This window comes from Manis pentadactyla, chromosome 1 (genome assembly GCF_030020395.1).
Source record: "Manis pentadactyla isolate mManPen7 chromosome 1, mManPen7.hap1, whole genome shotgun sequence".
Lineage (NCBI taxonomy): Eukaryota > Metazoa > Chordata > Mammalia > Pholidota > Manidae > Manis > Manis pentadactyla.
In genome coordinates this window covers 203,086,938-203,113,038 of record NC_080019.1, presented here as the reverse complement: position 1 = coordinate 203,113,038, position 26,101 = coordinate 203,086,938, and the positions used below count along the sequence as shown (strand labels likewise).

The following is a 26,101-nucleotide window of genomic DNA, read 5'->3' as shown; positions in this document are numbered from 1 at the left end:
CAAGCCAAGAAACAAGAATGACTACAGAAAAAAAGGGAAGACTCAAATTACTAAAATCAGAAATGGAAGTGGGACTTCCTCTAGAAATAAAAAGGATTATTAGAGATTATTATGAACAACTGTATGCCAACAGATTAGATAACCAAGAAATGGACAAATTCCTAGAAACACAAAACCTATCAAGACTAAATCAGTAAGAAGCAAAACATCTGAAAAGGCTTATAACTAGGAGGGAGATGAAATCAGTAATCAAAATTCCCTTGACAAAAAAAAGCCTTGACCAGATTTGTTTAAGTGGCCAACTCTACCAACCATTTAAAGAAGGGCTAATACCAATCTTTCTCCAACTTTTCCAAAAAATTGAAAAGGAGGGGATAATCCTAACTCATCCTATGAGGCCAGCATTACTGATAACAAAACCAGACAAATGCCCTACAAGAAAAGAAAAATGTAGACTAATATCCTTTATGACCAGTAAGGCAAAAATCCTCAATAAAGTACTCGCAAACAGAATTCAGGAGCATATTAATAAGATTATACACCATGACCAAGTGGGATTTACTCATGGAATGCAAAGATGGTTCAACATACAAAAATGAATCAATGTCATACCCCACAGACAGAATGTAGGGAAAAAAACAAATGAACACCTTAATTGATGCAGAAAAAGCATTTGATAAATTCAACACCCTTTCATGATAAAAACACTTAAAAAACAGAAATAGAAGGAACCTATCTCCACATAATAAAAGCCATATATTTAAAAAACCACAAACACCATACTCACTGGCAAAAAACTTTTAAGTTTTCTTCTAAGATTAAGAGCAAGGCAAGGATGTCTACTTCAGTCACTTCTATCCAACATAGTACTAGAAGTTCTAGCGAGAGCAATCAGGCAAGAAAGAGAAATAAAAGGCATCTAAATTGAAAAGGAAGAACTATCTGTTGGTATGATCTTACATGCACATAACCCTAAAGATTACACACACACACACAAATACAAAAAAAGAAACTCTTAGAATAAATGAATTCATCAAATTATCAGGATACAAAGTCAACAACACAAAAATCAGCTGCATTCCCATAAACAATGAACAATCTGACATGATAATTACAAAACAATTGCATTTACAATAGCATCAAAAAGAATACTTAAAATTAACTTAACCAATTAAGTGAAAAACTTACACAATGAAAACTACAAAACCATGCTAAAATAAATTTAAAAAGACATAAGTAAATGCAAACAAATCCTATGTTCATGGATTAGAAAACAATACTGTTAAGATGTCAATACTACCCAAAACAATCTACCAATTTAACACCAGCCTTATCAAAATCCCAAAAACATTTTTTGCAGAAATAGAAAATCCACCCTAAAATTCATATAGAACCTCAAGGGATCCTGAGGAACCAAAACAATCTTGAAAAAGAAGAACAAAGCTGGAGGACTTACACTTCCAGATTTCAAAACTTATTTCAAAGCTACAGTCATCAAAACAGTGTGGCTTGGGGCTGAAACAAACATAGACCAACGAGGTGAACAGAGAGCCCAGAAATAAACCCTTGCATACATGGTCAAAGGACTTTTGACAACAGTGCCAAGATCATTCAATGGGGAAGGACAGTCTTTTCAATAAATGGTGCCGGAAAAACTGGATATCCACTAGCAAATGACTGAAATTGGACTCTTATCTACAGCACAAACAAAAATTAACTCAAAATGGATCAAACACATAAATGTAAAGCTTAAAACAATAAAAATCTTGGAAGAACACAAGGAAAAGGCTTCACATCATTGGATTTGATAATCATCTCATGGAATGACACCAAAGACACAAGCAACAAAAGAAAAGACAAATAGGACTTTATAAAATTCTTAAAATTTTGACTTTTAAATTTAAAATTAAAAAGACATTATCAGTAGACTAAAAAGAAAGACAACTCACAGAATGGAAGAGAATATCTGCAAGTCATATATATGAAAAGGAGTTAAAATCCAGAATATATAGAGAACTAAAACTCAGAAATAAAAAAATACCCCAATTTAAAAAATGAACAATTGATTTGAATAGGCATTTCTCCAAAGATTAAAAAATGGCCAATTAGCACATGAAAAGATGCTCAACATCACTAGTCATTAGGGATATAAAAATAAAAAATATGAGATACCACCTCAACCTGTTAAGACCCCCATTAGCTACTATCAAGAAAAACAGAAAATTACAAATGTTGGCAAGAATGTGGAGAAATTGGAACCCTTGTGCACTGTTGGTGGGAATGTACAATAATATACCTGTAAGATAAATGTTAGGCTGGAGAAAGGAAAAACAAGGACATGCAAACAGAACAGAGAGATGCCATAGGAGGAGAACAGACCAGACCCCAAAGTCTGTGCCGTATATGGAAAGGGGACAGCTCTCCCTAAATTCCATCCTGATGTGCCAACTAAGACCCGGATGTCAGCCTCCTCCCTCTTGGAAGGAAAAAAGTTTCTAGTTGTCTATTATGTCACCTTTAGTCAATCATACCTCTCCACACCCCCTAGGATAGCTTGCCCACTCCTCCCCCTCCTAATCCCTTATAAGCCCCCCACCTCCCTAACCGGGGGTGACTTCTCTGGCCTGTGACAAGAAGGCCACAGAACCTCACCTGGGGGTATTTAAATAAATTACCTGGCCCTTTGTTGCCTCTCTTTGCCTGCTTATTCTGGCTAGAATTTATCTTACAATACCCACTATGGAAAACAGTATGATGGTCTGTCAAAAATTAAACTTATAATTACCATATGATAGAGAAATTCCACTTTTGGGTATATACCCAAAATAAATGAAAGCAATCTTAAGAGGTATGTGCACACCCATGTTCACAAAGCAATATCCACAATAGTTAAAATGTGAAACAACCCAAGTATCCGGTGACCAACGAATGGATAAGCAAAATGTCGTGTATACATACAATGGAATATTTGGCCTAAAAAAAGGAAGGAAATATGGGACTACAACGTGCGTGAACCCTGAAGACATTATTCTAAGTGAAAGAAGCAATCACAAAGACAAATACTGTAGGATTCCACTTACATGTCCCTAGAGTAGTCAAATTCATACAGACAAAAAGTAGAATGGTGACCACGAGGGGCTGGGAGAAGAGAAAATAGAAGTTATTGTTTCATAGGTATAGAGTTTCAATTTTGCAAGATAAAAAGAATTCTGGAGATAGATGGTAATGATCAAAATGATATGAATGTACTTAATACCACTGAACTGTACACTTAAAAAAGGTTAAGAGTAAATTTTATGTCATGTTTATTTTACCATAAAAAGTTAAAAGAAAAAAAACAACTAAAAAATCCAGGTCTCCTGACTACCAATCCACTACACACCACAGTACCTCATAATTTGTAAGTCAAATACGCAAACATAGCCATCAGCTCTAAGAAGCACTATGCTTACTGCCTCACATTCAAAATACACAATAAATTTAGATAAGGTACAGGTATTCCCAAATACAAATGCTCTGAGAAATGAGAAAGGATTATGCCTTCAAGGAACAGCAAAGATACCAGGATAGTCTTTGATTATGAAGATTTTATAAGCAAAAAGAAAGAAAAACAAGGCTACCTGAGTTCAACAAAACATTCAAACTAAAATTCAATATACACAATTCATCTTTTCAAATATACATATGAAGTTACATACTTATGGCACTGGATGCAAAGCCCACACTACCATACAGTGTGCAACTAAACAGTGACAGAGATTTAATCAAGTCAGGAACATGTTATTTCAAAAAGCCCAATATCTGAAAGCAGTAACAGAAAGGAGTCCCCCTAGACAAAGACAAACACATATTTGAAAAGAAGTTCTCTCTGGAATCTACTGATTCCACACAGACACACCCAGAGTGAGAATAATGAGGAAAAACTCAAGAGACTGAGAGACAGCCTAGTTATACTGGATATTAAAAGCTATTATACTAAGTCTCAATAATTAAAACAGTGTAGAACTAGTACACACCCAGAAAGACAAGTCAACAGAACAAATTTTAAATTAAGAAATATACCCAACATATATAGGAATAATATACAATAAATGTGGCATCTCGTAACACTCAACAGAAAAGTAATTACTCAACATAGTTGGGGACATACAAGCAATTATCAAGATAAATGAAGCTGAATCCGTATCTTACATCTTACATAGGGATAAATTATAAATGGTTCAAACATTTAAATATGATAGGAAAATACCTTAAATTTTTAGAATAGGATTATGTTGTTATCACAAAGTGGGGAGGGCCTTTTTAACTATGACAAAAGACTCCAAAAGCCATAAAAAAGAAATAGACTAATAGATTATATGTAACTTAAAATTAATATAATACACTTACCACATATATTTATTTTAAATTATATATGATTTGTTATATGGGGGAGTATGGGGGAGGGATGTGTGTATGTGAGAACATCATGGCAAAAACCACCACAAGCAAAGTCAAAAGGCAAACTGGGAAGACATAACCACATTTCGTTTTACAAAGAGCTAGCTTCCCTAATGGAAAAAAAGCTAAAAGTCAGTAAGAAAAAGTCCAACTACTCAACAGAAATATACAAAGAAAATGCAGCTTATCAAAAATGAAACATAAATAGCTCCTAGTATATGAAAAGATATTTAACCCCACCCATTAAGAAAAATGCAAATTAAAACTATTTGTTGCAATTCGAAAAAACATTTTCTCTAGCTTACTTTATTGTAAGAATATAGTATACAATACACAAATTATGCAACAATTGACTATGTTATCAGCTCTTGTCAACAGTAGGCTATCAATTAAGTCTTTGGGGGTGTCAAAAGTTACATGTAGGTTTTCAACTGTGCAGGGGTTTCACCCCTAACCCCTGTATCGTTTAAGGGTCAACTATACACTGAAATACCATTTTTCACCCAAACTCGGGGAAAATAAAAGTTTGGTAATACTATTTTGGTTAGGATATGCGAATAGCACTCTCATACAATGCTGATGGGAGTATAAAATACTACAAATTGCATGAATGGTAATTTGGCACTATCTATCAAGATTGAAAATATTTTCTGTCCCAAAATAAGTCTAAGATTATTCATGGCAGCCATACTGGTTTAGAAAAAAAGGGAAGGAAGAAAACTGTACAAATATCCAACAATGGGGATATGGCTGGTCATACAAGTAAATAGCACAGCAGTCCCCCTTTAGCCACAGTTTTGTCTTTTGTGGTTCCAGATGCCTACAGTCAACTGTGGTCCAAAAGCAGATGATCCTCCTCCTGATATATCATCAGGTCAATAGCAGCCTAACATTACATCCCAATGCCTACATCATTCACCTCACTTCATCTCACCACATAGGCATTTTATCATCTCACATCATCACAAGAAGTGTTGAGCATAATATAGAGAGACTACATTCATTTACTTTTATTACAGTATATTGTTATAACTGCTTTATTATTAGTTATTGTTTTTAATCTCTTACTGTTCCTAACATACAAATTAAACTTTATCATAGGTTTGTATGTATAGGAAAAACAAAGTATCTATAGGGTTTGATACTTTTTGTGGTTTCAGGCAACCAATGAGGGTCTTGGAACAGATCCCTCAGGGATAAGGGGGTAGTACTAAGGGAGGTCTACTGTATACAGTCATTAATAAAGAACAAGTAATCTCTTTAAGACTTAAATGGAATGATCTCCAAGATATATCTCCAAGTTAAAGAGGCAAGAAAAAAAAGGATTCCAAAAAAAAAATGTACATTACAAGGGTTACATGAGACAGGAGGAAACTTTTGGGGGTGATGAAAATGTTTATCTGGATTATGGTTGGTGATGGTTTCAAAACTGTATACTCATGTCAAAACTCATTAAATTGAACAATTTAAACATATTTGATTTATTGCCTGTTAACTATACTTCATAAAAATTGTTTAAAAAATCTTTATTAAAGTGACAAAGAAGCAAAACTTAAATTCTGAACACATAAATACTTAACACTGAGCCAGAAACTGTGAGACAAACAGGGAAAAAAATGAAAGAAGTATAGGATAGCAGATAAGAATCTAGGCCTTAGAATCAAACACCCCTCAATCTGAATATAGGTTTAAATCATTATTAGGAAAGGGACTCTTGGCTCTCTAAGCCTCAATCTCATTTTCTATAATAACAGGATAAGAATATCTACCTCATATGACTGTTGTAAGGATTAAAAGAATTAATACATAAAAAGCACGCCTGCCATTTGGGAGGTACCAAATTAATGGTAACTATAATAATACTATTATTTTTTTCCCCAGGATCTGGTGAACCGCATGCTTTTTTTTTTACAGGTGAGGCCTATTTAACTCCTGACTTACAATTCTGACAAGTTTAATTATTTAAATAAAGGGAGGATTATAACAGTGTACATAAATAAAGAGAAGGGAGTAGGAGAGTATTGCTTACAGTAAACTAAATTAATTCATGGTCCCAATGACAGTCCTGAGTTACCAAAAACACATTCCATTTTACATAGAACACTATATTTTAAGAAGGTGAAAAAATGTTTTTTAATGTTGAAAAAGAACATACATTTCAGAAAAATTACCACTCTTGAGATGGTTAATTTCTTTGAAAGTACTACTTCTTCAAGAGGTAAACTTTACTACTCTGGAAACACTTATTACCTTTTTTTTTATTGTTTTATTTTTTTTTTATTTTTGCTATCATTAATCTACAATTACATGAAGAACACTACATTTACCAGGCTTCCCCCCTCATCAAGTCCCCCCCACACACCCCACTACAGTCACTGTCCATCAGCATAGCAAGATGCTGTATAATCACCACCTGTCTTCTCTGTGTTGTACAGCCCTCCCCGTACCCCCCCACAACACTATACATGCTAATCCTAATACCCCCTTTCTTTTTCCCCGCCCTTATCCCTACCTTCCCACCCATCCTCCCTAGTCCCTTTCCCTTTGCTAACTGTTACTTCATTCATGGGTTCTGTGAGTCTGCTGCTGTTTTGCTCCTTCAGTTTTTCTTTGTTCTTATACTCCACAGATGAGTGAAATCATTTGGTACTTGTCTTTCTCTGCCTGGCTTATTTCACTGAGCATAATATCCTCTAGCTCCATCCATATTGTTGCAAATGGTAGGATTGGTTTTTTTCTTATGGCTGAATAATATTCCATTGTGTATATGTACCACATCTTCTTTATCCATTCATCTACTGATGGACACTTAGGTTGCTTCCATTTCTTGGCTATTGTAAATAGTGCTGTGATAAACATAGGGGTGCATCTATCTTTTTCAAACTGGGCTGCTGCATTCTTAGGGTAAATTCCTACAAGTGGAATTCCTGGGTAAAATGCATTTCTATTTTGAGCATTTTGAGGAACCTCCATACTGCTTTCCACAATGGTTGAACTAATTTACATTTCCACCAGCAGTGTAGGAGGGTTCCCCTTTCTCCACAACCTCGCCAACATATGTTGTTGTTTGTCTTTTGGATGGTGGGCATCCTTACTGGTGTGAGGTGATATCTCATTGTGGTTTTAATTTGCATTTCTCTGATGACAAGCGATGTGGAGCATTTTTTTATGTGCCTGTTGGCCATCTGAATTTCTTCTTTAGAGAACTGTCTGCTCAGCTCCTCTGCCCATTTTTTAATTTGATTATTTGCTTTTTGTTTGTTGAGGTGCATGAGCTCTTTATATATTTTGGATGTCAACCCTTTATCGGAGCTGTCATTTATGAATATATTCTCCCATATTGTAGGATACCTTTTTGTTCTGTTGGTGGTGTCCTTTGCTGTACAGAAGCTTTTCAGCTTGATATTGTCCCACTTGTTCATTTTTGCTTTTGTTTCCCTTGCCCGGGGAGATATGTTCATGAAGAGGTCACTCATGTTTATGTCTAAAAGATTTTCGCCTATGTTTTTTTCTAAGAGTTTTACGGTTTCATGACTTACATTCAAGTCTTTGATCCATTTTGAATTTACTTTTGTGTATGGGGTTAGACAGTGATCCAGTTTCATTCTCTTACATGTAGCTGTCTAGTTTACATGTAGCTGTCCAGTTTTGACAGCACCATCTGTTGAACAGACTGTCATTTCCCCATTGTATATCCATGGCTCCTTTATCGAATATTAATTGACCATATATGTTTGGGTTAATGTTTGGAGTCTCTATTCTGTTCCATTGGTCTGTGGCTCTGTTCTTCTGCCAGTACCAAATTGTCTTGAATACTGTGGCTTTGTAGTAGAGCTTGAAGTTGGGGAGTGAGATCCCCCCAACTTTATTCTTCCTTCTCAGGATTGCTTTAGCCATTCGGGGTCTTTGGTGTTTCCATATGAATGTCTGAACTATTTGTTCCAGTTCATTGAAGAATGCTGTTGGTAATTTGATAGGGATTGCATAGAATCTATATATTGTTTTGGGCAGGATGGCCATTTTGACAATATTAATTCTTCCTAGCCAAGAGCATGGGATGAGTTTCCATCTGTTAGTGACCTCTTTAATTTCTCTTAAGAGTGTCTTATAGTTTTCAGGGTATAGGTCTTTCAATTCCTTGGTTAGGTTTATTCCTAGGTATTTTATTCTTTTTAATGCTACCGTGAATGGAATTGTTTTCCTGATTTCTCTGTTAGTTCATTGTTAGCGTATAGGAAAGCCACAGATTTCTGTGTGTTAATTTTGTATCCTGCAACTTTGCTGTACTCCGATATCAGTTCTAGTAGTTTTGGAGTGGAGTCTTTAGGGTTTTTTATGTACAATATCATGTCATTGGCAAATAGTGAGTTTAACTTCTTCTTTACCAATCTGGATTCCTTGTATTTCTTTGTTCTAATTGCTGTGGCTAGGACGTCCAGTACTATGTTGAATAACAGTGGGGAGAGTGGGCATCCCTGCCTTATTCCCAATCTCAGAGGAAAAGCTTTCAGCTTCTCACTGTTCAGTATGATGCTGGCTGTGAGTTTATCATATACGGCCTTTATTATGTTGAGGTACCTGCCCCCTATACTCATTTTGTTGAGAGTTTTTATCATGAATAGATGTTGAATTTTGTCAAATGCTTTTTCAGCATCTATGGAGATGATCATGTGGTTTTTGTCCTTCTTTTTGTTGATGTGATGGATGATGTTGATGGATTTTTCAATGTTGTACCATCCTTGCATCCCTGGGATGAATCCCACTTGGTCATGGTGTATGATCCTTTTGATGTATTTTTTAATTCGGTTTGCTAATATTTTGTTGAGTATTTTTGCATCTATGTTCATCAGGGATATTGGTCTTTAGTTTTCTTTTTCAGTGGGGTCTTTCCTGGTTTTGGTATTATGGTGATGTTGGCATCATAGAATGAGTTTGGGAGTATTCCCTCCTCTTCTATTTTTTGGAAAACTTTAAGGAGAATGGGTATTATGTCTTCTCTGTATGTCTGATAAAATTCCGAGGTAAATCCATCTGGCCTGGGGGTTTTGTTCTTGGGTAGTTTTTTGATTACCGCTTCAATTTTGTTGCTGGTAATTGGTCTGTTTAGGTTTTCTGTTTCTTTCTGGGTCAGTCTTGGAAGGCTATATTTTTCTAGGAAGTTGTCCATTTCTCCTAGGTTTTCCAGCGTTTTAGCTTATAGGTTTTCATAGTATTCTCTAAGAATTCTTTGTATTTCTGTGGAGTCCGTCGTGATTTTTCCTTTCTCGTTTCTGATTCTGTTGATGTGTGTTGATTCTCTTTTTCTCTTAATAAGTCTGGCTAGAGGCTTATCTATTTTGTTCATTCTCTCGAAGAACCAGCTCTTGGTTTCATTGATTTTTGCTATTGTTTTATTCTTCTCAATTTTATTTATTTCTTCTCTGATCTTTATTATGTCCCTCCTTCTGCTGACCTTAGGCCTCATTTGTTCTTCTTTTTCCAATTTCGATAATTGTGACATTAGACTATTCATTTGGAATTGTTCTTCATCCTTTAAATATGCCTGGATTGCTATATACTTTCCCCTGAAGACTGCTTTTGCTGCGTCCCATAGTAGGTGGGGCTTTGTGTTTTTGTTGTCATTTGTTTCCATATATTGCTGGATCTCCATTTTAATTTGGTCATTGATTCATTGATTATTTAGGAGCTTGTTGTTAAACCTCCATGTGTTTGTGAGCCTTTTTGCTTTCTTTGTACAATTTATTTCTAGTTTTATACCTTTGTGGTCTGAAAAGCTGGTTGGTAGGATTTCAATCTTTTTTAATTTACTGAGGCTCTTTTAGTGGCCTAGTATGTGGGCTATTCTGGAGAATGTTCCATGTGCACTTGAGACAAATGTGTATGCTGTTGCTTTTGGATGTAGAGTTCTATAGATGTCTATTAGGTCCATCTGCTCTACTGTGTTGTTCAGTGCCTCTGTGTCCTTACTTATTTTCTGTCCAGTGGATCTGTCCTTTGGAGTGAGTGGTGTGTTGAAGTCTCCCAAAATGAATGCATTGCATTCTACTTCCTCCTTTAATTATGTTAGTATTTGTTTCACATATGTTGGTGCTCCTGTATTGGGTGCATATATATTTATAATGGTTATATCCTCTTGTTGGACTGAGCCCTTTATCATTATGTAATGTCCTTCTTTATCTCTTGTTACTTTCTTTGTTTTGAAGTCTATTTTGTCTGATACTAGTATTGCAACACCTGCTTTTTTCTCCCTGTTGTTTGCATGAAATATCTTTTCCCATCCCTTGACTTTTAATCTGTACATGTCTTTGGGTTTGAGGTGAGTCTCTTGTAAGCAGCATATAGATGGGTCTTGCTTTTTTATCCAATTCTGTTACTCTGTGTCTTTTGATTGGTGCATTCAGTCCATTTACATTTGGAGTGATTATTGAAAGATATGTACTTATTGCCATTGCAGGCTTTAAGTTAGTGATTACCAAAGGTTCAAGGTTAGCTTCTTTACTACCTTACTGTCTAACTTAACTCACTTATTGAGCTATTATAAACACTGTCTGATGATTCTTTATTTCTCTCCCTTCTTATTCCTCCTCCTCCCTTCTTCATATGTTGGGTGTTTTGTTGTGTGCTCTTTTTAGGAGTGCTCCCATCTAGAGCAGTCCCTGTAGGATGCCCTGTAGAGGTGGTTTGTGGGAGGCAAATTCCCTCAACTTTTGCTTGTCTGGGAATTGTTTAATCCCTCCTTCATATTTAAATGATAATCGTGCTGGATACAGTATTCTTGGCTCAAGGCCCTTCTGTTTCATTGCATTAAATATATCATGCCATTCTCTTCTGGCCTGTAAGGTTTCTGTTGAGAAGTCTGATGATAGCCTGATGGGTTTTCCTTTGTAGGTGACCTTTTTTTTCTGTCTGGCTGCCTTTAATACTCTGTCCTTGTTTTTGATCTTTCGCCATTTTAACTATTATGTGTCTTGGTGTTGCCCCCCTTGGGTCCCTTGTCATGGGAGTTCTGTGTGCTTCTGTGGTCTGAGAGGCCATTTCCTCCCCCAGTTTGGGGAAGTTTTCAGCAATTATTTCTTCAAAGACACTTTCTATCCCTTTTCTCTCTCTTCTTCTTCTGGTACTCCTATGATGCAAATATTGTTCCATTTCAATTGGTCACACAGTTCTCTTAATATTCTTTCATTCCCAGAGATCCTTTTATCTCTCTCTCCATCAGCTTCTCTGCGTTCCTGTTCTCTGATTTCTAGTCCATTAATGGTCTCTTGCATCTTGTCCATTCTGCTTTGAAGTCCTTACAGAGATTGTTTTATTTCTGTATTCTCCCTCCTTATTTCTTGCATATTTCTCTGCAAGTCCATCAGCATGGTTATGACTTTTGTTTTGAATTCTTTTTCAGGAAGATTGGTTAAATCTGTCTCCCCAGATTCCTTCTCAGGGGTGGATGTGGAAGATGTCTGGGTTAGTCTGGTCTAGATCAAATTTTTTTGCCTTTTCGTGTTGATAGATGCAGTGGTATAATGTAGACTCGTCTGTCAGCTGGAAGAACCAAGATCCTTTCCACTTGCTCCTGGCCTTTCTTTACTGGGACAACAGTGACCCCTAGCGGCTTGTGTTGGGCAATTGCGCGTAGACTGGGTCTCTGTTTCTTGCCCAGCCGCTTTGGAGGAAGCTCCCTTGCTGTGGGCGTAGCCAGCCTCAGGCTGCTGCCCTGCTATGGCGGGGCCGCGCCATAGAGGGAACGGGCGGGGGGGGCTGTTTATCGCCATGAGGGATCTCAGAGCTGCTGCCCAGGGGGTTAGGGCGCCCGGAGTTCCCTGGGATTCCCAGCTGCTGGGCTAAGTGTCCTGGGACGCTTCCGTCCAGCTGTGGGGTCCCTGTCCCTTTAAGACTTTCAAAAAGCACTCTCTTTTCTTTGTCCCAGGGGCGCCGGCTGCAGGGACCCGCTCGCAGGTCTTACTGTCCCGTTTCGCTAGTTTCCCTCACTCCTCACACTGTGTGTCTGCGCTCTGGGAGCACACGGCTAGGACTGGCTATTTAGCAGTCCTGGGCTCCCTCTCCCTCCCCGCTCCGACTCCTCTCCTCCCAGCGGGAGCTGGGGTGAGGAGCACTCTGGTCCTGCCAGGCCAGGGCTTGTATCTTACCCCCTTCGCTGGGTGCTGGGTTCTCGTGGATATGGATGTAGCCTGGCTGTTGTCCTGTATCTTCTGGTCTCTCTTTTAGGGATAGTTGTATTTGTTGTATTTTCAAAAATATATATGTTTTTGGGAGGAGATTCCCACTGTCCTACTCATGCCACCATCTTGGCTCTGCCTCCTCCACTTATTACCTTTTAAACCCCTTTAATACCGAATGAATGAAACAGTAACATGTTAAGACAAAAGTTACATTGTATGATTCTCAACAATCCTAGAGATGTAATTCCTTCAAAGTTGAAACAAAATGGTACACTGAAAATCAGATTTTTATACAAAAGTAAATTTTCAATATTTCTTAAATGAAGTAGAGTTTTAAGCATGCACTACATTCTGCTATTATTATTCACTCACCTACTAATTTTGAATACTTGAGTAAATTACTTAACTGGACTGATATTTGAAGTGTTGATAAAAGTATTTCCCTTCCCACAGGGTTATCCCAAAGAGTAAATGAGACAATGTATGTAACGAAAAGCACTTTACACAGTGCCTGGCACAAGGTACGTGAACACTCAATAGTGTTAGCTGCTATTACTTTTTACTTTGTTCAACATCCACCACGTCATGATCATAAAATAAATATAACAGAGTAAGATTTAGGAAGGATTATATTTAATACATATATATACACACACACATATATATGAAAATACACACAGGTTTATCCATTAGAAAGGATTATATTTCATGCAAAACTATAAATTCTAATTAACTCTCAGATTAGGTATCATTTTGAAAACTGTTAGTACTTTACAAAATGTCTGCTTTTCTTTCTTAAAGATAAATGCAAAATCTGTAACAAAATCTAAATCCCAGTGGAAAAAAATATAGCAGGATACTACCACCTCATCAATTCATGTTCTTCTGTGTACACTGTTCCCAGAGTGCCCACCATCCAAAAGACAAACAACAACAAATGTTGGCGAGGTTGTGGAGAAAGGGGAACTGCTGGGAATGTAAACTAGTTCAATCATTGTGGAAAGCAGTATGGAGGTTCCTCGAAAAGCTCAAAATAGAAATACCATTTGACCCAGGAATTCCACTTCTTGGAATTTACCCTAAGAATGCAGCAGCCCAGTTTGAAGAAGACATATGTCCCTATGTTTATAGCAGCACTATTTACAATAGCCAAGAAATGGAAGCAACCTAAGTGTCCATCAGTAGATGAATGGATAAAGAAGATGTGGTACATATACACAATGGAATATTATTCAGCCATAAGAAGAAAACAAATCCTACCACTTGCAACAACATGCATGGAGCTAGAGGGTATTATGACCAGTGAAATAAGCCAGGTGGAGAAAGATGAGTATCAAATGATTTCACTCATCTGTGGAGTATAAAAACAAAGAAAAAAACTGAAGGAGCAAAACAGCAGCATACTCACAGTACCCAAGAATGGAGTAACAATTGCCAAAGGGAAAGGGACTGGAGAGGACGGGTGGGATGGGAGGGATGGGGGGAAGAAAGGGGGCACTATATTTAGCATGCATAATGTGGGGGGAGGCACGGGGAGGACTGTACAACACAGAGAAGACAAGTAGAGATTCCACAGCATCTTAGTACTGTAATTGGATATGTGGGGGGGTGTTGGTGATGGGGGGAGTCTAGTAAACATAATGTTCCTAATGTAATTGTAGATTAATGATACCAAAATAAAAAAATAAAAAATGAACAAGTAAAAAAAGAAGGGTCTGCAGCCAAGAGGTTCTAAACAGACTGGGTTTGATTTCTCACTCCCAGATTTCTGCTCTAGAACCTAAGGTCAATTGTATCCCCTTTCAGAGCCTGAGTTTCCTCATCTGTAAGTGGGAACAGTAATCTCTACAGCTCATGGGGGTACCTGGCCCTGAAGGTTATGTGGGATGATGTAGACGAAGGTGCCACATCCCCGTGGGCAGATACCCTGGGGTCGCGAGTTCGGATCTCCCTAGGTCTATTTAACTAGCCTAAAGGAGAGACTCGATCAGTGCTATTTCTTTTTATTACTATAGTTATTCCAGCTTCTACGAGGTGTGCCTGAGTATGGTGGGGTTTGGCAGCCTGAGTTTCCCTGCACCCTAAGCCTACAGCCTGGATAAGTTGTAGCTCAGTGTCAGTTTACTGGGAAGACCAAGTACCTCCCCTAGTCAACCTGGCAGAAGTCCTCCTGGACTGAAATGCCCCAGCTCCTCTCTCTATGTTGGTTTCTCAGGAGCCAGATCAAGAGTCCCTGTGGGCATCCTGGACATTTCCAACTCATTCCAGTCCAGCTGCCTGGGTCCTATCCCAACAGGGCTAATGTCCTGGTCAGGACTTTCCCAGTTCGGCCCCACAGGAAGAGATGAGCATAAGGCAGCCATAGCTGCTCTGCCACAAGGCAAGCAGGTGTGGGCATATTCAAGTCCCACAGGGGCAGACACTTGGGAGGGAAGGAATTGGGCTTTCTGAGCAGGCTGAAAAGGGGCAGAGAAGGGAGGGCAGAGGAGAGCTTCCTCCCCACAAGGGAATTTGGGCATTGTGGGAAAAGAAGAATGGGGTAATGCCTATTAGACAGAGTGACCAGCTGTCCTGGTTTGCCCAGGACTGAGTGGACTCCAGGTATGCAGGGGGGAAAAAAAAAGAAAAACAAACCTACAAGGGTACGAAGAGTTATGAGAGAATACTATGAAAAATTACATGCTAACAAACTGAATAACCTAGAAGAAATGGACAACTTTCTAGAAAAACACAACCTACCAAGGCTGACCCAGGAAGAAACAGACAATCTGAACAGACCAATTACCAGCAACGCAATGGAATTGGTAGTCAAAAACTACCTAAGAACAAATTCACTGTTGAATTTTATCAAACATTTAGTGAAGACCTAATACCCATCCTCCTTAAAGTTTTCTGAAAAGTAGAAGAAGAGGGAATACTCCCAAACTCATCTACGAGGCCAGCAAAACTCTAATACCAAAACCAGGCAAAGACACCACAAAAAAGATTACAGACCAATACCCCTGATGAACATAGATGCAAAAATACTCAACAAAATACTAGCAAACCGAATTAAAAAACATATCAAAAAGATAATCCATCATGATCAAGTAGGATTTATTCCAGGGATGCAAGGATGGTACAACATTCAAAAATCCATCAACAGCATCTACCAGATCAAAAAAAAGAAGGCCCAAAACCACACGATCATCTCCATAGATGCTGAAAAAGCATTTGACAAAATTCAACATCCATTCATGATAAAAACCCTCAACAAAATGGGTATAGAGGGCAAGAACCTCAACATAATAAAGACCATATATAACAAACCCACAGCCAACATCATACTTAACAGCAAGAAGCTGAAAGCTTTTCACTTAAGATCGGGAAAAAGACAAGGATGCCCACTCTCCCCACTTTTATTCAACATAGTACTGGAGGTCCTAGCCACGGTAATCAGACAACACAAAGAAATAAAAGGCAACCAGATTGGCAAGGAAGAAGTTAAACTGTCCCTGTTTGCAGATGACATGAAATTTTACATAAAAAATCCTAAAGAATCCACTCCAAAACTATTAGATCTAATATCTGAATTCAGCAAAGTTGCAGGATACAAAATTAATACACAGATATCTGTTGCATTCCTATACACTAACAATGAACTAGCAGAGAGAGAAATCAGGAAAACAATTCCATTCACAGTTGCATCAAAATGAGTAAAATACCTAGGGATAAACCTAACCAAGGAAGTGAAAGACTTATACCCTGAAAATTACAAGACACTCGTAAAAGAAATTAAAGAAGATACCAATAAATGGAAACACATCCCGTGCTCATGGAGGAAGAATTAATATTGTCAAAATGGCCATCCTGCCTAAAGCACTCTACAGATTCAATGCAATTCCTATCAAAATACCAACAGCATTCTTCAATGAACTAGAGAAAATCATTGTAAAATTCATATGGAACCACAAAAGACCCAGAATAGCCAATGCAATCCTGAGAAGGAAGAATAAAGTGGGGGGGGGGGTTATGCTCCCCGATGTCAAGTTCTACTACAAAGCTACAGTAATCAAGACAATTTGGTATTGGCACAAGAACAGACCCATAGATCAATGGGACAGACTAGAGAGCCCAGACATAAACCCAAGCATATATGGTCAATTAATATATGATAAAGGAGCCATGGGTATACAATGAGGCAATGAAAGCCTCTTCAACAACTGGTGTTGGCAAAACTGGACAGCTACATGCAAGAGAATGAAACTGGATTATTGTCTTAACCCCACACGCAAAAGTAAACTCCAAATGGATCAAAGACCTTAATGTAAGTTATGAAACCAATAAAATTCTCAGAAGAAAACATAGGCAAAAATCTCTTGAATGTAAACATGAGCAACTTTTTCCTGAGCACATCTCTTTGGGCAAGGGAAACAAAACCAGAAATGAACAAATGGGACTACATCATGCTAAAAAGCTTCTGTACAGCAAAGAACACCATCAGCAGAACAAAAAGGCATCCTACAGTATGGGAGAACATATTTGTAAATGACTTATCCGACAAGGGGTTAACATCTAAAATATATAAAGAACTCACACACGTCAACACCCAAAAAGCAAATAACCCTATTAAAAATGGGCGGGGAATACGAACAGACGGTTATCCAAAGAAGAAATTCAGATGGCCAACAGGCACATGAAAAATGCTCCACATCACTAATTAAATGCAAATTAAAACCACAATGAGATATCACCTCACACCAATTAGGACAGCCAACACCGAAAAGACTAGGAAAACAAATGCTAGCGAGGATGTGGAGAAAGGGGAACCCTCCTGCACTGCTGGTGGGAATATAAATTAGTTCAACCATTGCGGAAAGCAATATGGAGGTTCCTCAAAAAACTAAAAATTGAAGTACCATTTGATCCAGGAATTCCACTCCTAGGAATTTATCCTAAGAATACAGGAGCCCAGTTTCAAAAAGACATATGCACCCCTATGTTTATCACAGCACTATTTACAATAGCCAAGAAATGGAAGCAACCTAAGTGTCCATCAGTAGATGAATGGATAAAAAAGATGTGGTATATATGCACAATGGAATATTATTCGGCCATAAGAAGAAAACATATCATACCATTTGCAACAACATGGATGGAGCTAGACGGTATTATGCTCAGTGAAATAAGCCAGGTGGAGAAAGACAAGTACTAAATGATTTCACTCATCTTTGGAACATAAGAACAAAGCAAAAACTGAAGGAGCAAAATAGCAGCAGACTCACAGAACCCAAGAATAGACTAACAGTTGCCAAAGGCAAAGGGACTGGGGAGGGTGGGGGGGAAGGGAGAAAGAAAGGAAATAAGGGGCATTATGATTAGCACACATAACATGGGGTGCGGGGGTCATGGGGAAGGCAGTATAGCACAGAGAAGACAAATTATGACTCTATAGCATCTTACTATGCTGATGGACAGTGACTACAATGGGGTATGTGGTGGGGACTTGATAATGGGGGGAATCTAGTAACCACCATGTTGCTCATGTGATTGTATATTAACGAAACCAAAAACAAACAAACAAAAAGAACACCTGCAAGGGCAGGCCTATCTCTCCATCTTAAACGATATTCCTTCTTCCTCTTGCTCTCACTCTCAGGCCACACTAGCCTGAACGAGGTCCTTCATTTCACCATTTTCCCTTCTACCACAAGGCCTTTTGCACCTACTGTTCCTTCTGCCTAAACAACCATTCCCCCTCTCTTTGCAAGTTAATACCTATTCTTTCAAATCATAGCACAAAAGTATCATTTCTTGAGGATGCATTTTCTAACCTGGTCAAATTTCACTAATACCATCACTTATACCACCGCCACAGTTGTAGTTTAACTTTTCATAATAATTGTCTATCTTTTCCACCAGACCACAGGTGCCATGGCGGATGATGATACCATGTCAGGTTACTTATGCTTCACATTATATCTCCAATGGCTGAGTTCAATAAAAACATGATACATGAATGAACAAATGCATGAACCATGTTCAGAACCATATTCATCAAACATGGTCTAGACTGCCTAAGTCAAAGTTCAGTTGTCAACAATCACAAAACATCCAATACCAGGTCATGCTCCCATCATCATGATCCTTACTATATTTAATTTCCTTCAGCAAAGTCCCTTTAGCAAGGAAAATGAAGTTTATTCATCATATGCCTTCTTCCTACTTACAAGAGGAAACTATCAAACTCCTGTAAAATAAAGCAATCTTAAATGTTTGATTACAGTTTCCATAACAAAATTACTAGTATTACTTTACACCTCATTGTCAAGTCCCAAAGCAAAGACAAATTCCTGGCTTGTCTTGAAATCTGAGCCTCTTATTACTCAACTTATCTCAAGATAAATTACTGAAAATAAAAGTCTACAAAAAAATAACATTTAAAGAAGTTAAAAAATCTCTAGACATAATAAAAAAGCTCAGTGGGAAAAGAAGAAATCAGGGCAATGTTTGGATGAAAAACCCTCTTCCACCATACAGAACAAGAAGAAAGACATCTTCCCTGTGAATTCTGGCAAGGTCAATCCTCAGCCTTATTCACAAAATTCTTGGATAGCTTCCTTGGCCTAAAAAATCCCACGCTATTTCACAGTGACTGAGTAAAGCCTGGGTCTGGATATGGTTGCTTGGGGGAATCGACTATTTTGATGGTAAGCAAACAGTTTTCAGTAGTGTTTCAACAATTCTAAGTCACAAAAACAGCGGGTATGTATAATTCATGACAAAATAAATAGGCAAATGAGTGAAAAAATGTTAAGCCATCCTATTATAAACAGAGGCATAGTATCAGAAATGATTAACAATTTAGGAAAAGACAAACATTTCTAGAGAAATTACATAAATTAAGAAACACTGGTTATTCACATTCCAAAATGGCCAAATGACTTAGCATGAAGTTAGTGACAAACCTACCTCCTTCAAAGTTATTCATCTCTTCAAACAAGACCAACAAAAGATTGCCAAAGCAAACAATACAAAGCAACTACAATTTTATTCTCCTGAAACTACATTCTGCTAAAATAACTATGTCAATGTATAGACCTTTCATTTTATGATTTTTCTCACATAAATTTTTCTTAAATTTTTGGCACCTATCAGCATTTCTATGATAGAAGATTGAGCAAGCAGTTAAAAAAATTAGTAGTTTCACATTCCTGGTGGGAATGTTAAGATGGTACAGTCATGGAAAAATTTGGCAGGATTTATGAAATTAAATATGCAGTTACCATACATCCTGGCCATCCCACTCATGGGCATTCATGCCAGAGAAATGAAAACATATGGTCCATAAAACCTTGCACACAAATGTTCATAGCAGCGTTACTGATAATACCAAAAACTGGAAATAATGTGAACGTCCCTCAATAAGTGAATATTTAAACAAACTCTGGTACATCCATCCCAGGGAGTACTACTTAGCAACAAAAAGGAAGAATAATTGATATTGTACACTTAACGACTTGGATAGATCTCAAGGGCATTATGCTTAGTGAATGAAATGATGCCAGTCTCAAAGGACTATACATTATTCCACTTACATAGCATCCTCAAAATGACAAAACTACAGAGATAGAGAACTGATTACTGGTAGAACAGGTGTAAGGATGGGGTGGAGGAGGGTTCACAAAAAAAAACAATGCTTTAAATTTATCCAACTAATATTAACCCCCCTTGGACTTTGGAGTTTTAACTTCAGCCTCACCTCCAGTGAAATTATCTGCTAACTTTCCCCTCAACTAGCAGATCCACTAGTAGCAGCAGCTGGTAAGGCAAACCATGTAGGTGAGGTACTTCTGTCATGAGTTACCAAAAAATTTTACAGGAAGTCTAAAAAGAAGAGTGAGAGTACAAAGTTGAGTCTCAGAACCCATAGCAACTCCCACATTGACTGGTTAAAATACTATCTAGCTGTCAGTACAGAACATGCAAAGACTATGTATACAGGCCAAGAATGGCACACTGATAACAGGTGTTAACTAAAAAATAAATTCAAATGGACTAAACATTACTCTATTTTCTTAATTTCAGACATCATCAATTGTTTAAAAGGCACATCTTACTTGAACAGCAGCTTTTTGAGGGGAAGTGCTACCATATTTAATACACATAATTTCAAAACATTAAAACATCCTCTTAGAATTGATAAGCAGGGGATATATGAAATACTACAGCCTGACTAACACCTGCCACCTGTTACAAATTGCTCTAACTCAGAATAGAGTTGGAACAAAACACTACTCCTGGCCCTTTATTCTCCCAAGGTCCGTCCAGCCTTCTGGAGTTAATGAAAAATAAAATTTACAATAACATATTGCTGAAAGCTAACAGGAGTAATTTTTCACAAAGATGTGGTGACAATGCAATTGTGTGAAGTACGACCATAACAAGGCTGAGCTCTACCCAAAAGCAAAGGTTTCAGAGTGTTGAGCACCAACCACCGTAAGGAATCTGTTAACCTTCAATTTCCTCATGGGTTACAACACTGCCTAGCCCTATGGAGTCATTATGAAAATTAAATATAAAACACTTAAAACAGGGCCTGGTATACAATAAGCACAACATAAACATTAGCTTTGTTTAAAAAACAAAACAAAACAAAGCTTATTTTAGGAAACGCTGGGCCCCTCCACAGACACTGGCAGCAGCATCTTGTTTCCACCAGGAACATAGTAACAGGTGTTCCTCATTGCTCTGGGTACATCCACCCTTTTATATGGGAGGTTCTTGCCACTCACAGTTTTTTGCTCAATCTGGTTCGAAAGGAGCCTAATTATAAACAAATTTATAGGAAGTAGGAAAAGCCCTAAATTGAAGACAAAAGCTAGTAACATGAAACTATTGTTTGTTACAGATTTAGAGACCTCTTTTACAGCACCACCTCATAATCGTACAGCATATTATGGTTTCAAAGAACTTCTTAACACATTGATCTCACTTGATCTTCACAACAATCCTGTGAGGTCCTTGCTGTTCTATTAACTACATTTAAAGATGAGGAAAATGAGGCTTTAGTGACATACTAAAGGTCACACAGCCTGCAAGCAGCAGAACTGGAACTTAAATCTTCTGACTATGCTACCACAGCTGGCTCTTTAAGTGGTGATAAGTTTTTCAAAATTACTATCACAACTTTCTGTACAACATCCTCCATGGTATCTCAGCAAACCATTAACAGCTTTAAGACATACTGAAGAATTAGAATAAATCAAAGAACTACAGGACTTTAAGGATCATTTTCAGTGTAATCTCTCATTCTACATATACTCTCATAAAAAGAAAATGTTTTCAGCATTAAAAAAATTTTTTTTCCTGATGTTCTCATATTTCAACACCTGCAAACATGTGTAGAGATCAGGGGGTTGAGAAAAATAGTTAATGGATTAAAACGTACAAGACCCAAATTACCCTGTTTTGCCTGACTGCTTCTTGGTTTCCAACATATTTATAGGAAAGAAAAGGCTTTCTTACTCATAAGAACTGGTCCAATTAACATTTTTTTCTGATAGTTCTAATGACTTTTCACTTTAAGTAACAGACTATCTTATAAAGAATCTTATACATGCTTAAAATATATATATCTGCAAAAAATTTTCATTATTTCTTCTCACACTGCCAAAACAGTAATATAATGTAAATATAGTACATGGTACCCTGTTGGAAAAATAATCTAATAAATATAGTGGCAATCTGAAGGAACAAAACAATCTTGTAGTCCATACTTAAAAAATTTTACTGAGATTTTGATTTTCCCATAGTATAATTTCCTTCATTTTGCCACATAGCAAAGTATTCACAATCTATTTTTATAATAATATTTAACTTTAAATATTAAAATATTAAATTGTTAAAATATTAAAAATGTATTTAAGCAAATAAGTTACTATGAAACAAACACGGAAATGCAAATAACTTAAGTATAAGATAAACCATAAAAACAAATTAATGTTTTAGGAAAATTACCTTTGGACTTCTTTCCTCTAGCATAATTTGGCACTGCCTCCCTCCCCTTTCCCGCCTGAAAAACAAACACACCCTAGGACTTTGTTCATTTATTTTTTTTCTCCCTTTATAGTGCCTGACACACAGTTAGTGCTCAATAAATGTTAAACTTTCCAAGAGACTTCAAACTTTCCATTAATTACCATCATACCATAATCCAGACTCCATGATTATGAAGGTACCTGGAAGTTTATCTCCCTACATCAGGGCAATTGCACAGTTTTTAATCGACCCATCACCAAGGACAACTGAAAAAACCTGTTTTAGGCACCAAACCAGATACTTCATGACATAAAGCAAAGCAGTTAGTAATTACCAGTAGTTGATTTAATCTAGCCAAAAAACCCAATGACTTGAAAAATACATATGTTAAACAATTTAAACATTTTCACCCTTCTACCTTCAGGAATCCATTACTCCTAATTAAGAACCATGTATAGAAATAGATATTTCATAAGCCAGCCAGAGAAAGACAAGTGTTAAATTATTTCATTCATCTGTGGAGTATAACAGCAAAGCAAAAACTGAAGGAACAAAACAGCAGCAGACTCACAGAACCCAAGAATGGACTAACAGTTACCAAAGGGAAAGGGACTGGGGAGGGAGAAGGGGATTAAGGGTCATTAAGATTAGCACACATAATATAGGGGGGGTACAGGGAAGGAAGTATAGCACAGAGAAGACAAGTACTGACTCTATAGCATCTTACTATGCTGATGCACCGTGACTGTAATGGGGGTGGGTGGTGGCGACTTAATAACAGGGAAAACGTAGTAACCACAATGTTGCTCATGTGAAACCTGAACATAAGATTGTATATCAATTATACTTTAATTTAAAAAAATACACAGGAAAAAAAAAGAAATAGATATTTCATGCGTTAATGTCAAAATTTAACTCTACAAAATATTATATGGATGGAAATCTGTTCACAATATATTAAGTATAGTGGTGGAGGCTTGTAACAAAACAGTAAATACACTTCTAATCAAAGAAAAAAATGAAAGCATTTAAAAAAAATTTTACTCCTCTAACCTAGGAATGTGTAGACTATCTATGATTTCGAAGAGACATGCTTTTCCAACCATCTTTGTCTTTTATCGTAGTCAAATAACAGGGAAAGGTAAACCAAGTGTGTTTATTATTAGACTTTGACCTGTGTGACAGCTTTTTAGAGCTTTGAGAGAAGTGGGAGAGGGAATGAAGGTGAACAGAAACACTTAAGGGTTATTATTTAAAGAATTATTATTTAAAGCTAGAACCTTTCAACTGATTTATAATCTTTCAAGTGACTTACAATCTCATTGATAAAACAAGACTTAAAATATAATTAAGATAACCCAATTAAGAAATGGGAAGAATTTGAATAGACATTTCTCAAAAAGAGATACACAGCTGACCAATAAACACATGAAAAGAAGCTCAACATCACAAACCATTTAGAGAAAGGCAAATCAAAATCTACACACACTAGGAGGACTAAATGACAGACAATAGAACAAGTTTTGAAGAATATATGGAGAAACTGGAACCCTCATATATTGCTGGTGGGAATGTAAAATGGCTCAGGCAGACAGTTCCTCAAAACATTAAACCTAAGAGTTACCATAGGACTTAGCAATTCCATTTCTAGGCACATAAATATAGTCTACACAAAAACATACATAAATGTTCTTAGCAGCATTGTTCATAATAGCCAAAAAATGAAATCAATTTAAATCAGCTGACAGGTGGATATGTAGTATGTCCATACATGCAATATTATTTGGCAATTAAAGAGAACTGATATGTGCTACAGAATGGATATCCCCTAAGAACATGCTAAATGAAGGAAGCCAGTCACAAAAGACCACATATTATATAGTTCATTTATATAAAATGTCCAGAATAAGCAAATCCAAAGAGACAAAAAGTAGATAAGTTGTTATCTAAGGCTAGTGCAGGGCAGGTGGCATGCGGACAGAATGGGGAATGACTGTTAAATGGGTACAGAGTTTCTTCTTTTTGGGGTGATGAAAATATTCTGGAATTAGACTGTGATGACGGTTGTACAACTCTGTGAATATACTAAAAGCCACCGTAAGTATACTTTATATGGGTAAATTTTAAGGAATGTGAAATACACCTCAATAAAACTAATAAAACAAGTTAACAATAGGGAAAATGGGAACATGGTATACAGGAACTCCCTGTACAATCTTTGCTTAGCTTTCCATAAATCTAAAACTTCTAAAACAAAAAACATAGAGATTTATAAATTAGTAAACAAGATCACATAACAGCTTAAGTATGAGGTAGGCTAAAGCAGCACCACATAACTAGAAAAAGATTCACACAGAAGTGGCTTAGAAAAAAAAGTAAAGAAGTACAGAATTCACAGAACTGAAACAAGCTCATCATTCATTTCACAAAGTAACTTTTCCTTTTCCTACTTATGCACAACTTTCCAAATAAAAGTACTTTCAGACAATTCAACAACTTCCAGAAAAAAGTCTATACAGAAAAGAAAATGCTGGTAAACAATACTGCCAATGTATTTATCAATGTAAAACTATTCCCCCTGCACCCTGGGTTAGGATTTCATTAGAAAAGCATTTTAACACAATTATGCCTTATCTATTTCTAAAAGACTAAAGACCTTACATTCTATAGATCAGACTTTATTACAGTATTCAAGATCTAAGTTACTGAGGAAACATACAAAATGTCAAATTTATTTTCACTGGCTTCTTAATACGAATAATAAAGCAACCCTAGTGCTCAAAGAAAGGGTATCACCTGGAAAGGCACATTAAGGAACTTTCTGGAGGAAGATCTATATCTTGATCTGACTGATGGTTACAATTATACAGACATAGCTATATGCATATGTAAAAATTCATTACATCTTAGATTTGTGCATTTACTGAAAATACCTCACTTTTTTAAAATGAGATTCAATAAAAGGCATTCCAAAGAAATTTGTCATTATCCCAAAGTATATGATGTAAGAAGAGTCACATTTTTGTCTTTTAGTAAAGAGAATTGAGCATGGTGCAGTAAAGCAATGTCTTTTGGTATCTCAAAATCAATAAGAAAAACAGGTCTACCAACTCTGTTCTATCATGGATCTAACCTTTGTGCCTCACAGACAATGAGATCGTATCTTGAGATTCTTCTATTGGGTGAGAAAAGACAGAATAAGGAAACAGGGCAGAACCAAGCCTAGCTCAGTAAATCACCCAGAATAAAGCTAGAAAACTTAAGAACCAAATCAATATCCTCTCCATCCCCAAACACCACATCCTCATTCTCAAAAGAGAAAACTGTTTTATCTAGAACTGGTTGTGAAATAATGCAAAGAATGCAAAAGAAGTTCTCAGGTTCACACCCCTCTAAAAACGATCATATTTCAACCTCTTGCTTCATTCTGTAGTTTTTCTAAGAGTGTTCTAAGGCACTATACTCCC

At 37.0% G+C, this 26,101-nt stretch overlaps 1 protein-coding gene across 7 annotated transcripts in view; it reads right to left on the bottom strand.

Annotated features, from left to right (window-relative positions):
- Positions 1 to 26,101, bottom strand: part of TMCC1 (transmembrane and coiled-coil domain family 1) — a 343,299-nt gene that overhangs the window by 280,432 nt on the left and 36,766 nt on the right. The window contains exon 1 of one of the 7 annotated variants that reach the window (XM_057506353.1): positions 3,081 to 3,138. The exons of the other annotated variants lie outside the window; for them this stretch is intronic. The gene's annotated coding sequence lies outside the window, so the exon portion shown is untranslated. Of the gene's footprint in view, positions 1 to 3,080; positions 3,139 to 26,101 lie in introns of those variants that run through there. 7 annotated transcript variants of the gene reach the window in all.